Consider the following 17,411-nt stretch of genomic DNA (forward strand, 5'->3'; position numbering starts at 1 on the left):
ACATCTTTATAAAAGAGATTTCACTTGTAATTATTGTATTCTTGAAAAATAAGAAGTTTTTTTTTTATCAAAGATCTATTTTCACAACTAAACTTTTTGAACTTGTACATTCGGATGTGTAGGGACACGCACCTGTTATATCTAAAGGAGGATTTTCTTATTATGTCATTTTTGTTTATGACTACTCTAGATATTGTTGGATATACTTTCTTAAGCATAAACATGAGGTGGTTGCATCATTCAAGACATACCACATGATGATTAAAAATCAATTTAATAGTAACCTAAAGATTCTTAAAAGGTGAATATCTTTCAAATGAATTTAAAAATTATCTTGAAATTAATGAAATTATTCATCAAAAATCGTGTTCCAAAACACCTCAACAAAATGGTTTAGCCGAAAGAAAACATAGACACATAGTTGAAACCACTAGAACCTTGCTTATTTCTCAAAAAAATCCTAAAAGATTTTGGGCCGAGGCGGCTCTTGCATTCGTTTATCTTATAAATCGTCTTCCCTCAAAAAATTTAAATAAAATCTCTTCTTTTGAAATTATTTATAAAAAAGAACCTGACTATAATAGGTTAAGAGTTTTGGATGCAAATGTTTTGTTCTTACCGATAAAAATGATAAACTTTCACCAAAAGCTATTCCTTGTGCATTTCTTATATATTCTAAAATATAAGAAGGTCTTAGATGTTATTATATCAAAAATAATAAATTATATGTTTTTAGAAATGTAACCTTTTTAGAAAGTGCTAGTGGTTTTAAAGAATATGAACTTCATGGAGATAATATGAATTATTCTTTTTTGTTTGAATTGCTTACAAGAAATGATGTATCTAGTGATGATGAAATAATATATGATGCTCCTAGTAATGATGAAAAAATACAAGAGAGCAATGATTTTTATTTTCAAACTCTTAAACAATATACTGACCTATTACCTATACCCATAGAGATAGAAACACTTTTAGAAGTACAATTGAAAAGTATAGTGAATATAGTGAACCTATTTCCACAAATAATCTAAATCATCGTAGGATCAAAAGATCTAGAAGAATTCATTCTAGATTTATATCTTATGTGTAAAACCCGTAAAATTTCAATAACTATCAGAATAAATAAATGTTATAATTCTTGAAAATAGATACGATAAAATGATATAGAGTCAATCCAAATGGATCAAACGGATCCAATAATTGGATTCAAATAAAACATATGAATTCGGATCTCGGATGGAGTTAGAACCCACTTAAAATTCAGTTTCAAATTTTCAATTTCAACTAAATTCGCAAAGCACTTTTCTAAAGTTTCATCTCTCGCGAATATCGCCCTCGTTATGACCATATCCGATTGATATACACTTTTCAATAATTCACTTGAAATAACAAGGTTTTTTTCTCGTTTGGATCCCAAATTTGAGGATTTAGTAGTCATATGTATTATGACTTTGATTTATAATTCTCAAAACTTGACTTCTCATAAACAGTACTCATGCCACTTTGTACGTCTTACTTACGCGATTTCGAACATCGCTCATTATTGAAGTAATTTTAGTCACAAAGAAGTGCAACCAAGTAAGAGTTGGCGCACTGGTATGGTTGGTTGCCTCAGCAGAAAGAGAACGTGAGTCGAATCCCCGTGTACGCCAGAAATTTTGTTAAAAACTGCTATTTTGTAAATTGCGTCAAAAGAGGATAAAAGGATTATGATTGCAAGAGTATGCAACGAAACAGGAAGTGGGGCTCGTTACCCCTTAGGGAAGAGAACCCATGTTCAAATCCCCCTGTGCGTCGTTATCTTTTTATTAAAGACAATTTTTGTAAAGAAAAAAAATTAAATTGTGTAATAACTCCTCCATTAAGAAGACCTTAATAGGGGAGGTCTCAAAACAAAAAAAAGTAATGAGCCACCCAAATTTCAAAATTTGGGTGGGGAGTTTCAAGACCTCAATTAAGGTGGTCGGTTACTAAGAGAAAAAGGAATAAATACCTAAGACGTCATTTTTGGAAAAATCCACCAGACGCCTATAAGTGGTTAAATAAAAAAATTTTGCAAAGATATGCAACAAAATTGTGTATGGCACACTGGTGGGGCTCGTTACCCCTTACAGAAGAGGACCCCAGTTCAAATCCTCTGGTGTGCCAAGAATAATTTTTTCGGAAATACTTTATAACCAACGGATTTTTTTTTTAGTAACTCTTGATTAAAATGACTTAAATGAGGAAAGGCGTTTTTCAAGGAGAGAGGGGGATGTGCGAATTTCCCAAAAAGGAAACCCAAGCATTTTTCTTTGGGAAGGTTTTCATTCCCACAAATTTTGACAAGAAAGGGGGAGTTTTACAACGGGCATTGAATGGGAAGGACAGTTTCAAGAAAAAAAAACGGATGGAGAAGGGACCTTACAAAAAAATCATTTTTTTGAATTCATCTTCATCCCTCTTCATGTTTTCTCTATACCAGCCATTGCCACCACTGTTGCTCTATCTCCACCTCGGTGACTCCTGGTAAAAAACCGTAAGGAGACTTGTGGAGCAAGAGGAAGCACTCTCGCAAAACTCCTTCGGTCTTCAACAAGGTAAGGGGCTGATATCTATGTGCATGTGCCCAGTGCCATGGGGCACGTATAGGTGCTAGACCATCTAGGAAGATGTACGATGATAGGCACATACCAGCCATTGGTCATGGTCATGGTTCACCTCGCGTATACATATAGTGATTAGTCTCTAGTAGTTTATTCACACTTTACAAATCTGAATTGCTTCTTTTATCTGGCATATCCTCTGTTAAATATGCATATTCGTAAGCTACTAAACATGAGCATGCATCTGAATCAGTTGTGTTGATAGTTAGAACCGTCGAATAGACTTTAGATTTCTTTTTTTTTGTGAAATCGCAGCTGGACAGATCTTACGAGTCTGGTCGATCTGCCCCCAGCCGACCTGGGTTGACTCAGTGAGACTCAAGGTGGGCTGGCACAACTGGTGCTACAGGTTGCAGACCGATACGGGTCTGCCATATCCAGTAGGGTTCAAAAAAAAAACTGCATGTTGTTGGTTCCTCTCTATAGTAAATATCTGGAAAGTTTAGATGAACCATCAGGTTATATCGGACGTCAACTTGTTAATTAGTGGTTGAGGAAAATTTCCTGTAGTACATGATTGAGGTTGCAATTGTGAACAATATGAGTTATGTGGAGAAATAAACAATTAGTGCTTGTTTTATTGATGGTTACATGTAGATATACGTTTCACCATATGAGGTTAACCCATCTTGGCTAATTGTTAGGACATACATGGACATCCTTGATGTTTACGGATTATGTTATCATGTGATCATATGGCACATGCATCTAGTCTTTAAAACTCTTTATTGTTTCTTAAGAGTGAATCATGAACTTATGTATTCACGAATTACTTGTTATAAGGTTTCTTTTTATACGTAGGTAGACATGGAAATGAATTTGCATACCTCTAAAATACATACAATCATCTGGTTATAGATTTTTATAACCCAGTTTGCATGCTTCGGTAAATCCTGATTTGTTTTTACTATTCTTTTCATATTCTTAAAAATCTAGTTATAGACCTACATATTGATTTTTTTCAACTATTTGAAGGCATACGCTTGATTATTTGATTTACACGTATTACCTTGAAATGATCTAAATACGTTATATGAATGATTAATATGTTTTGATCTTCATGGTGGTGTTAGTTATATATGAACGTGTGCTTGACCACTTGACTGAGCTAATGCTTTGATGAATCGTTTGCAAAATGATTGCATCCTGTCCTTGTGATATGAGAAAGTAGGTGATGGGTTACTAAATTGATCCTGTCGATATATCTAAATCGTATATATATTTTACCGCACATAATTCTTCTTTTATATACATATATAAAGCATAAAACTGACTATCTAGTCAACGTACCCACTCTTAGATTATGGATAGTATGTCTGACCCCAATCCATTTATTGGTTATTATCTTGAAAAAAAAAAGAGAATCTGCAAACATGTCATTTTGTGCCAGCATAATAGGCTGGGAACAGTCCTACCAAGGCCTATTCGACATTGATTTCACTAGACGACATGTTAAATGTTTGTTCATAACAATTATAACGCAATTCTATTAGTTAACAGGATAGTTCCTCTTACTTGAATCTATATGTGTTGTGCATAACTGACTGGTTAGGTTATACGGGCAATCTGTGTGTATTGTAAAATGCTGGACCATCATTATTTGCATCTGATTATAAGTGTTATAAAAACTGAGATCTTGTTTGGCCCAAGGAATCATATTAGGTACTAAGGGTTTTATCATCCCAATTCAAGATCCGAATATGTGTCAATACCCATTTTCATCGATATAGATCTCAATCTAGACGAGATTCAAAATATTTTCCTCATCTATTGTCATGCCCCGTTAGTCATAGCAGACCGGTTCTGCCGTGGCAAACATATTTGCCTCGTACCTAGGCGACCAACATGATACACCATTTTGTTGGTACACCAACTTCATGGTTGTGGCGGCCGCAAAGTCATTATGAACTCATCGTAGCCCAACTTACTGGCCGTGTACTACGGTGGTTGATAACCACGGTGCCTGATAGAGTATTTGGCATGCTAAACATTATCAAATTTGTCAAAATAATACATGTAACAAATAGATATAAAAAGATAATTTTTGTATCAAGTTTCCTTTATGTGAGGTAACCGAGGGTTGTGTCTTGATCAAACACCCCAAATTTCTTTATGATTAAAAGTATCAGTACGACATATAATTAATCATGTATGAGCTTTAGTGACTCTTTCAAAGTGTCCCAAACCCTTATTGTGAAGGGCCACGCGTGTGGATCAAAAGCTATTAATGTGTGGTGGTTGTAGTGGTATATGCAAAAGTCTAGTAGAATCATGCCCCAAATCTTTTCACATGTGAATATCCTACGTCCGCATGTGTGACTTCACTATGAACTTAAACGTATCATAAAATCTACAGTAGTTACGTTGTAATATATGTGAATCCATGTTTATCGTCGCAAAAATTTTTCCCTTCCCTGTGGGAGAGAGGGGAAACGTTTCTGCGAGTCAAACTTGACCAGAATTTGAAAATTGTTTTGAAATACTCACCTCCGTTTTTCAAAATAGTGGGAAAATCCATAGAACGACCTGTCGGTACGAGATTCGACTGTTCCTGCCGCCTTTAACAGGGGTAGTCGAACCAAGGATCAAATGTGTGCTTGACTTAGCTAAATTATCAAAATCGTGTTCTATCCTAAATGCACAGAGAATTCAGGCATGTACTATGAAATTTTGTAAAATGCAAGTTAAAAAAAAAAAACATGACGTATGCTTGGAAAATGCTTTGGAGTTGGAAAATGTTTCTAAGGCAAAAGATGGAAATCAATCTCTCAGGAAAACTTTGATAAAAGGATTTGAAATCTCAAAAAAGTTCATAAAGATTTGGGAAAATCATGAAGGAATGAGAATCTTGGGAAAATAGAAAGAATTCTTGAGAAAAGGCAAACATCGAGAGAGAAGACGTTTGTCAGGAAAAATTTCAGCTTTTGAAAGCTTTTCTTAGAAAAATGATTGAAAATTCATGGGAACACTCTTCGGAGAAGGAAAATCGAAATTCATGAAATTAAAATTCTGAAAATTTTAGCCTCGAAATATTTGAAAATCGCTTTTGAGTTTTTGAGAATGATGAAAAACTCCTTTTGAATAATTGAAAATGAATTTTAAGAAAAGAATATTTTCCTAAGAAAATTGCAGGAAACATAACTTGAGAAAATCTGACTTTGAAAAATTTTCAGAGTCTCTTGAAGAATTGATTTCCTTATAATGAAATTTTCTTGAGAAAAGTGTGAAAATAGAGTAATTTCGTGATGTAAATGATTTGAATGGATGAATGCACTTTGGTAAAGATATCCAGAAAATCTTCTGAAGAATTTGTTGGAAAATGTGTATTAAACCAAAATAAATTCTTCACATATTATGACTGTGGCCATGAACATGTTTGGTATTTATTTGATTTAATTCACAATATTTTGCAAAAATTGGAAATATGATGTGATTTTGAAGATAGCCTAATAGTGTAGGCTTAGTGCGACTAGTAGAAAGATGCTGAATCTGGGTTTCGCCCATATTCCGACTAGGGCCGTAAATATGGACTCCACCGAGTTCATCAACTCCCTAAGAGTTGGTGCACGTGCCATTTGTGTACATCCATAGTGATTTTTGAAATAAAATGCATGAATCACATAATCATGATATTACAGAAATTCAAACTATATGATATGCATACTAATCTAAGCAGAAAAGTAAATATTATTCCAAATTTATATTTGATTGTTACATATTTGACAAAAAAAAATAGAGCCAAAAGAAGCCACATCTTCCGAATTTTCATCCAAATGAGAGTTAGCACAAGAAGCACAATATACAAGGGAGAGATTGAAAATTTTACACTAATGATATGCTGGAATTCATTATGCTGAAGGTTTCAACACATATATCTATATTCCTGTTTATAACTAAAAAAAAAAACTATACCAGGTTTACTTGATGTATATTCCTACCTATGACATAGTCATTTCGGCTTCTGCAACTAAGAACAAGGATTTAACCACGTGATAACAGGTAATGGGAATGCCTTAGTTCAAAAAAAAATTTTAAGGAAACCTGTAACATACAAATGCCCTTAAACACAATGGCTATTTGAAAAGGGAAGAAATGACTAATGGAAATTTTAGCACAACCAAAAGAAATCGGCTTCTGTGACTCTATCAATACATCACCTCCAACGAGTTGATCTATTTACAGTAATCACTGTTTCTTATGGAAAATGATATGCAAAGTGACAAACAACTATTAGAGAGATACTACACAACAGAAAACAAAACAAATATATATATATATATATATATATATATATATATCTTCATAAGAGACCACAGTGGATGGATCGATGAATGAGTTTGGATATAAGACATATGTTGCATATCTTAATTGAAGATAAGAGGCTCAAAATGATTGATGAAGGACGTTACTGATGGATCAATGTAACAGGTTTATATACATACATTTCTGTTAATGTATATTACCTCATGTTAACGTGTAATGGTAATGTGAAGGCACCAGTACCTGTAGACTATCAGTAGACTACCAATGTTGATTGTGCAGGGATGATGGTGTAAGCAGGATATACAAGGGATGGTGTTAGGGAATGAGGTTGATGATTATGAGCACAACAGATGGAAGATGATGATGGGTTGTTCTATAAAGATGACATTGCAAATATTAGAGAGGGTATGCAACAATAATAGGGATGTGCAGGCACTATGCATCAACTAAGTATAATAGTGTTATTTACACACTATATCCATTTCAATGGCATGCCTAACACAAGATGCCTAGATATGGCATGGAAATCACTATGGAATGTATAGGGGGAAGTGTAGATATACCCTAACGAAAGGGGGGCACTAATCAGGTTCAGAAAATAGAGAAGAGACTATGTATTGAATGCATAGTAAGCCATCACTAAGCTACGTCTGAAATAGGCAAACTGACTTCTCAATTTGAGGACTGATTCACCCCAGTCGATAGAATTCATTCAATATTTTGAACTTTTGAATTTATTCATCTCAACAAGGCAATATAATAAGTTCTCTTCAACCAATAGCACGTCAACTTATAACAGAATGGATTTCAGCAAGATGACAATGGATTTAATCCATATACCTACCTAACTGATCTTATGAATTGGTTTAAAATCTACACAGTAACCTGAATATATGAATTGGCCAATATATAAATTTCACAAAGTTTAACTGCAATTCTACATATATGAAATGATCGTACAGTGGTTTTGTCTGGATATTGACAATACCAGCAACAATATGCTAACAGTCAATGAGGATGCGCCAATGAATGCCACAGTGTATTCAAAATGAGAAAAAAAAATAAATAGACCCCTACCACAACTTGTTAGAAAATTTGGACTGACATTACAACATTTCAAATTTATATCAAAAGAAATCGAGACAAGATAGTCAGGTCCTTGATGCTTAACTGTATATGAATGGAAAAATATATAACCTATGGATATGTGACAGAAAAAAAAAATGAGGAATATATGAGATCGGGAAATGTTAAAACATACAGACATCAATATTGATATGATATTACAAGAAGTAAAAAAAAAATTAAGATTAACACTGAATTTATGTGTAGTGCCCTGGTCAATGGCACTTATTTGCTATACGATATGTCCTCATGGACAATCGATTTAGGAAATGACATACAATCGCTTTTCTAAAAACTATTTGAATATGCAGAAAATCATGAGGTGCAGGAGGGTTAAACTATAAGGAAATTAAATAGGAAATCTCTAAGAGAACAGAGGAAAATTCTTGGATATGATAAAAACCAAAGATGATGTCATGTGAAACTTCGTTCTTTGCACATAAAGAGATTTGAATAAAAAAAATTCAATAACAATCATGGAATTTGATATGCAATATGAGATGACCCAGATAATAACCAAAAAAAAAAAACTTTGAATTGAAATAAAATGTTATACCATGAAATCCATGGTGTTGAAACAATCCAATAAAAACGAAATGAGAAAGATGATGATTTAGTGAAAGTCTATTCAGAGAGATCGATGACACTATTGTGAAGCATCTTCGATCTTCCACATATGCAGCGACCATGAATGTAAATAACATCATATAAAATGATAGATTTACCATATGCATAAAATGAATATGATAACTGATTCACAGAAATGCAAGTGTAACAGAGGTTTCTCACCTAATCGCCCGGACTGAATGCTCTCTGAATGTGGATCCCTGACAATGCCCTTCTTGGTAGTGAGAAAACTCGCTGGATTTCAAGGAGGGCAGTAAGCCTCCAGCACGCGTTTCTAGTTCAATAGATCCTCCTGGGTTATTCGGTTGAAGGGGTGAAAGCCGAACTCGTAAGGGAGATGAAAACAGAGAATATGGAGATCTGAATTCGAGGAAGAGCAAGTGGAAAGAAAAGAATCCAAGAGCCGCCTCCTTCTGCGACCAAAGAGGAGGGTTTTAAAGATTTCGGAGCAGGCTTATCAGAAAAATCAGGGCTTTTTGAAGCTTCGTAACAATTTTTTGAAATCATTTGAAAATCTTGAAAACTGAAATTTTAAAACTTTTGAAAGCTCGTCGTTTTTAGAGGGGAACGACTTCTTTACCTGAAGAATTTTTTGAGTTCCTTTACCTAAAACTTAGGTAAAGTGAACTTTTAGGGATAGGGTTCAGCTGTGGCACCATTTAAGGGCAGAAAAAGTGAAAAAAGAAAAAAATGGGTAAAACGAGTTTTCTTTTCTTTCTTTTTTTTTTAAGGTTGTGCTACCTCAGCTAGATTTGAAAACCCTTTTAAAATAATAAAAAGAAAAAAAATTATTTGTTTTTTTTCTTTACAGGAAGCTGTAGTGGGGCGTCACCTATGCGTGGTCCCACTTTCTTATTTTGTAAAATAAATAAAGACTGAAAATTAGAGAGAAGGATTTATAAATTTGTGCCACCTCAAGGTGGGCCCCGCTTGAAATCAAGATTGAAACAAGAGAAATACCTGGGAATTTGAGCGTGACACCACTTCAGGGTGGGTCCCACGTCATTTCGTTATTTGAAATAAAAAGCAAAATCAAAATAAATTCTTTTTGGGATTTTTATAATAGGGCTAATTAGAAAATACGAAGTAGAATTTGGCTTGATTTCAAAATTTTAGAAGGAAAATGGTCCTTCAGGGCAAAATATATAAAAAAAAATGCAGAGATTTTGTAAAGAAATTCAAAGTCTTTTGGCAAAAGTTTCAAATAACATCTTCTAAATTTAAAGTTGTGTTCCCTTCTTTCCAACAGACAAAATTTGAAAATCAATATCAAAACTATCCAGATTGTTTTCCTGAGAAAACTTTTGTAATTCGGAGTCCTAGGGGTGAAGATGAGAGAAACTGACAATTTTGAAAAACCCAGGGATTTTAAATCAATTTTGAAGGAGTTAAAATTCGAATCTGGATTGATGATTTTGAAAATCAGGAATTTTGGATCTCAAAATGACATGTGCAGTGAAATGATATGAAATGCTCATACGATGATATGCAAAGACATGTTTCATGAACAATCCAATAAAAACGAAATGAGAAAGATGATGATTTAGTGAAAGTCTATTCAGAGAGATCGATGACACTATTGCGAAGCATCTTCGATCTTCCACATATGCAGCGACCATGAATGTAAATAACATCATATAAAATGATAGATTTACCATATGCATAAAATGAATATGATAACTGATTCACAGAAATGCAAGTGTAACAGAGGTTTCTCACCTAATCGCCCAGACTGAATGCTCTCTGAATGTGGATCCCTGACAATGCCCTTCTTGGTAGTGAGAAAACTCACTGGATTTCAAGGAGGGCAGTAAGCCTCCAGCACGCGTTTCTAGTTCAATAGATCCTCCTGGGTTATTCGGTTGAAGGGGTGAAAGCCGAACTCGTAAGGGAGATGAAAACAGAGAATATGGAGATCTGAATTCGAGGAAGAGCAAGTGGAAAGAAAAGAATCCAAGAGCCGCCTCCTTCTGCGACCAAAGAGGAGGGTTTTAAAGATTTCGGAGCAGGCTTATCAGAAAAATCAGGGCTTTTTGAAGCTTCGTAACAATTTTTTGAAATCATTTGAAAATCTTGAAAACTGAAATTTTAAAACTTTTGAAAGCTCGTCGTTTTTAGAGAGGAACGACTTCTTTACCTGAAGAATTTTTTGAGTTCCTTTACCTAAAACTTAGGTAAAGTGAACTTTTAGGGATAGGGTTCAACTGTGGCATAATTTGAGGCAGAAAAAGTGAAAAAAGAAAAAAATGGGTAAAACGAGTTTTCTTTTCTTTTCTTTTTTTTAAGGTTGTGCTACCTCAGCTAGATTTGAAAACCCTTTTAAAATAATAAAAACAAAAAAATTTATTTGTTTTTTTTTCTTTACAGGAAGCTGTAGTGGGGCGTCACCTATGCGTGGGCCCACTTTCTTATTTTGTAAAATAAATAAAGACTGAAAATTAGAGAGAAGGATTTATAAATTTGTGCCACCTCAAGGTGGGCCCCGCTTGAAATCAAGATTGAAACAAGAGAAATACCTGGGAATTTGAGCGTGACACCACTTCAGGGTGGGTCCCACGTCATTTCGTTATTTGAAATAAAAAGCAAAATCAAAATAAATTCTTTTTGGGATTTTTATAATAGGGCTAATTAGAAAATACGAAGTAGAATTTGACTTGATTTCAAAATTTTAGAAGGAAAATGGTCCTTCAGGGCAAAATATATAAAAAAAATGCAGAGATTTTGTAAAGAAATTCAAAGTCTTTTGGTAAAAGTTTGAAATAAAATCTTCTAAATTTAAAGTTGTGTTCCCTTCTTTCCAACAGACAAAATTTAAAAATCAATATCAAAACTCTCCAGATTGTTGTCCTGAGAAAACTTTTGTAATTCGGAGTCCTGGGGGTGAAGATGAGAGAAACTGACAATTTTGAAAAACCCAGGGATTTTAAATCAATTTTGAAGGAGTTAAAATTCGAATCTGGATTGATGATTTTGAAAATCAGGAATTCTGGATCTCAAAATGACATGTTGTGCAGTGAAATGATATGAAATGCTCATGCGATGATATGCAAAGACATGTTTCATGAACAATCCAATAAAAACGAAATGAGAAAGATGATGATTTAGTGAAAGTCTATTCAGAGAGATCGATGACACTATTGCGAAGCATCTTCGATCTTCCACATATGCAGCGGCCATGAATGTAAATAACATCATATAAAATGATAGATTTACCATATGCAAAAAATGAATATGATAACTGATTCACATAAATGCAAGTGTAACAGAGGTTTCTCACCTAATCGCCCGGACTGAATGCTCTCTGAATGTGGATCCCTGACAATGCCCTTCTTGGTAGTGAGAAAACTCGCTGGATTTCAAGGAGGGCAGTAAGCCTCCAGCACGCGTTTCTAGTTCAATAGATCCTCCTGGGTTATTCGGTTGAAGGGGTGAAAGCCGAACTCGTAAGGGAGATGAAAACAGAGAATATGGAGATCTGAATTCGAGGAAGAGCAAGTGGAAAGAAAAGAATCCAAGAGCCGCCTCCTTCTGCGACCAAAGAGGAGGGTTTTAAAGATTTCGGAGCAGGCTTATCAGAAAAATCAGGGCTTTTTGAAGCTTCGTAACAATTTTTTGAAATCATTTGAAAATCTTGAAAACTGAAATTTTAAAACTTTTGAAAGCTCGTCGTTTTTAGAGAGGAACGACTTCTTTACCTGAAGAATTTTTTGAGTTCCTTTACCTAAAACTTAGGTAAAGTGAACTTTTAGGGATAGGGTTCAACTGTGGCATAATTTGAGGCAGAAAAAGTGAAAAAAGAAAAAAATGGGTAAAACGAGTTTTCTTTTCTTTTCTTTTTTTTAAGGTTGTGCTACCTCAGCTAGATTTGAAAACCCTTTTAAAATAATAAAAACAAAAAAATTTATTTGTTTTTTTTTCTTTACAGGAAGCTGTAGTGGGGCGTCACCTATGCGTGGGCCCACTTTCTTATTTTGTAAAATAAATAAAGACTGAAAATTAGAGAGAAGGATTTATAAATTTGTGCCACCTCAAGGTGGGCCCCGCTTGAAATCAAGATTGAAACAAGAGAAATACCTGGGAATTTGAGCGTGACACCACTTCAGGGTGGGTCCCACGTCATTTCGTTATTTGAAATAAAAAGCAAAATCAAAATAAATTCTTTTTGGGATTTTTATAATAGGGCTAATTAGAAAATACGAAGTAGAATTTGACTTGATTTCAAAATTTTAGAAGGAAAATGGTCCTTCAGGGCAAAATATATAAAAAAAATGCAGAGATTTTGTAAAGAAATTCAAAGTCTTTTGGTAAAAGTTTGAAATAAAATCTTCTAAATTTAAAGTTGTGTTCCCTTCTTTCCAACAGACAAAATTTAAAAATCAATATCAAAACTCTCCAGATTGTTGTCCTGAGAAAACTTTTGTAATTCGGAGTCCTGGGGGTGAAGATGAGAGAAACTGACAATTTTGAAAAACCCAGGGATTTTAAATCAATTTTGAAGGAGTTAAAATTCGAATCTGGATTGATGATTTTGAAAATCAGGAATTCTGGATCTCAAAATGACATGTTGTGCAGTGAAATGATATGAAATGCTCATGCGATGATATGCAAAGACATGTTTCATGAACAATCCAATAAAAACGAAATGAGAAAGATGATGATTTAGTGAAAGTCTATTCAGAGAGATCGATGACACTATTGCGAAGCATCTTCGATCTTCCACATATGCAGCGGCCATGAATGTAAATAACATCATATAAAATGATAGATTTACCATATGCAAAAAATGAATATGATAACTGATTCACATAAATGCAAGTGTAACAGAGGTTTCTCACCTAATCGCCCGGACTGAATGCTCTCTGAATGTGGATCCCTGACAATGCCCTTCTTGGTAGTGAGAAAACTCGCTGGATTTCAAGGAGGGCAGTAAGCCTCTAGCACGCGTTTCTAGTTCAATAGATCCTCCTGGGTTATTCGGTTGAAGGGGTGAAAACCGAACTCGTAAGGGAGATGAAAACAGAGAATATGGAGATCTGAATTCGAGGAAGAGCAAGTGGAAAGAAAAGAATCCAAGAGCCGCCTCCTTCTGCGACCAAAGAGGAGGGTTTTAAAGATTTCGGAGCAGGCTTATCAGAAAAATCGGGGCTTTTTGAAGCTTCGTAACGATTTTTTGAAATCATTTGAAAATCTTGAAAACTGAAATTTGAAAGCTCGTCGTTTTTAGAGGGGAACGACTTCTTTACCTAAAGAATTTTTTGAGTTCCTTTACATAAAACTTAGGTAAAGTGAACTTTTAGGGATAGGGTTCAGCTGTGGCACCATTTGAGGGCAGAAAAAGTGAAAAAAGAAAAAAAAGAAAAAAATGGGTAAAACGAGTTTTCTTTTCTTTTTTTTTTTTTTTTAAGGTTGTGCTACCTCAGCTAGATTTGAAAACCCTTTTAAAATAATAAAAAGAAAAAAAATTATTTGTTTTTTTTCTTTACAGGAAGCTGTAGTGGGGCGTCACCTATGCGTGGGCCCACTTTCTTATTTTGTAAAATAAATAAAGACTGAAAATTAGAGAGAAGGATTTATAAATTTGTGCCACCTCAAGGTGGGCCTCGCTTGAAATCAAGATTGAAACAAGAGAAATACCTGGGAATTTGAGCGTGACACCACTTCAGGGTGGGTCCCACGTCATTTCGTTATTTGAAATAAAAAGCAAAATCAAAATAAATTCTTTTTGGGATTTTTATAATAGGGCTAATTAGAAAATACGAAGTAGAATTTGGCTTGATTTCAAAATTTTAGAAAGAAAATGGTCCTTCAGGGCAAAATATATAAAAAAAAATGCAGAGATTTTGTAAAGAAATTCAAAGTCTTTTGGCAAAAGTTTGAAATAAAATCTTCTAAATTTAAAGTTGTGTTCCCTTCTTTCCAACAGACAAAATTTGAAAATCATTATCAAAACTATCCAGATTGTTTTCCTGAGAAAACTTTTGTAATTCGGAGTCCTGGGGATGAAGATGAGAGAAACTGCCAATTTTGAAAAACCCAGGGATTTTAAATCAATTTTGAAGGAGTTAAAATTCGAATCTGGATTGATGATTTTGAAAATCAGGAATTCTGGATCTCAAAATGACATGTTGTGCAGTGAAATGATATGAAATGCTCATGCGATGATATGCAAAGACATGTTTCATGAACAATCCAATAAAAACAAAATGAGAAAGATGATGATTTAGTGAAAGTCTATTCAGAGAGATTGATGACACTATTGCGAAGCATCTTCGATCTTCCACATATGCAGCGACCATGAATGTAAATAACATCATATAAAATGATAGATTTACCATATGCATAAAATGAATATGATAACTGATTCACACAAATGCAAGTGTAACAGAGGTTTCTCACCTAATCGCCCGGACTGAATGCTCTGTGAATGTGGATCCCTGACAATGCCCTTCTTGGTAGTGAGAAAACTCGCTGGATTTCAAGGAGGGCAGTAAGCCTCCAGCACGCGTTTCTAGTTCAATAGATCCTCCTGGGTTATTCGGTTGAAGGGGTGTAAGCCGAACTCGTAAGGGAGATGAAAACAGAGAATATGGAGATCTGAATTCGAGGAAGAGCAAGTGGAAAGAAAAGAATCCAAGAGCCGCCTCCTTCTGCGACCAAAGAGGAGGGTTTTAAAGATTTCGGAGCAGGCTTATCAAAAAAATCGGGGCTTTTTGAAGCTTCGTAACGATTTTTTAAAATCATTTGAAAATCTTGAAAACTGAAATTTGAAAACTTTTGAAAGCTCGTCGTTTTTAGAGGGGAACGACTTCTTTACCTGAAGAATTTTTTGAGTTCCTTTACATAAAACTTAGGTAAAGTGAACTTTTAGGGATAGGGTTCAGCTGTGGCACCATTTGAGGGCAGAAAAAGTGAAAAAAGAAAAAAAAGAAAAAAATGGGTAAAACGAGTTTTCTTTTCTTTTCTTTTTTTTAAGGTTGTGCTACCTCACCTAGATTTGAAAACCCTTTTAAAATAATAAAAAGAAAAAAATATATATGTTTTTTTTTCTTTACAGGAAGCTGTAGTGGGGCGTCACCTATGCGTGGGCCCACTTTCTTATTTTGTAAAATAAATAAAGACTGAAAATTAGAGAGAAGGATTTATAAATTTGTGCCACCTCAAGGTGGGCCCTGCTTGAAATCAAGATTGAAACAAGAGAAATACCTGGGAATTTGAGCGTGACACCACTTCAGGGTGGGTCCCACGTCATTTCGTTATTTGAAATAAAAAGCAAAATCAAAATAAATTCTTTTTGGGATTTTTATAATAGGGCTAATTAGAAAATACGAAGTAGAATTTGGCTTGATTTCAAAATTTTAGAAGGAAAATGGTACTTCAGGGCAAAATATATAAAAAAAAATGCAGAGATTTTGTAAAGAAATTCAAAGTCTTTTGGCAAAAGTTTGAAATAAAATCTTCTAAATTTAAAGTTGTGTTCCCTTCTTTCCAACAGACAAAATTTAAAAATCAATATCAAAACTATCCAGATTGTTTTCCTGAGAAAACTTTTGTAATTCGGAGTCCTGGGGGTGAAGATGAGAGAAACTGACAATTTTGAAAAACCCAGGGATTTTAAATCAATTTTGAAGGAGTTAAAATTCGAATCTGGATTGATGATTTTGAAAATCAGGAATTCTGGATCTCAAAATGACATGTTGTGCAGTGGAATGATATGAAATGCTCATGCGATGATATGCAAAGACATGTTTCATGAACAATCCAATAAAAACGAAATGAGAAAGATGATGATTTAGTGAAAGTCTATTCAGAGAGATCGATGACACTATTGCGAAGCATCTTCGATCTTCCACATATGCAGCGACCATGAATGTAAATAACATCATATAAAATGATAGATTTACCATATGCATAAAATGAATATGATAACTGATTCACAGAAATGCAAGTGTAACAGAGGTTTCTCACCTAATCGCCCGGACTGAATGCTCTCTGAATGTGGATCCCTGACAATGCCCTTCTTGGTAGTGAGAAAACTCGCTGGATTTCAAGGAGGGCAGTAAGCCTCCAGCACGCGTTTGTAGTTCAATAGATCCTCCTGTGTTATTCGGTTGAAGGGGTGAAAGCCGAACTCGTAAGGGAGATGAAAACAGAGAATATGGAGATCTGAATTCGAGGAAGAGCAAGTGGAAAGAAAAGAATCCAAGAGCCGCCTCCTTCTGCGACCAAAGAGGAGGGTTTTAAAGATTTCGGAGCAGGCTTATCAGAAAAATCGGGGCTTTTTGAAGCTTCGTAACGATTTTTTGAAATCATTTGAAAATCTTGAAAACTGAAATTTGAAAACTTTTGAAAGCTCGTCGTTTTTAGAGGGGAATGACTTCTTTACCTGAAGAATTTTTTGAGTTCCTTTACCTAAAACTTAGGTAAAGTGAACTTTTAGGGATAGGGTTCAGCTGTGGCACCATTTGAGGGCAGAAAAAGTGAAAAAAGAAAAAAAAGAAAAAAATGGGTAAAATGAGTTCTCTTTTCTTTTTTTTTTTTAAGGTTGTGCTACCTCAGCTAGATTTGAAAACCCTTTTAAAATAATAAAAAGAAAAAAAAATTATTTGTTTTTTTCTTTACAGGAAACTGTAGTGGGGCGTCAACTATGCGTGGGCCCACTTTCTTTTTTTATAAAACAAATAAAGACTGAAAATTAGAGAGAAGGATTTATAAATTTGTGCCACCTCAAGGTGGGCCCCGCTTGAAATC

This window comes from Nuphar pumila, chromosome 6, assembly GCF_984573655.1.
Source record: "Nuphar pumila chromosome 6, dmNupPumi1.hap1.1, whole genome shotgun sequence".
Taxonomy (NCBI): domain Eukaryota; kingdom Viridiplantae; phylum Streptophyta; class Magnoliopsida; order Nymphaeales; family Nymphaeaceae; genus Nuphar; species Nuphar pumila.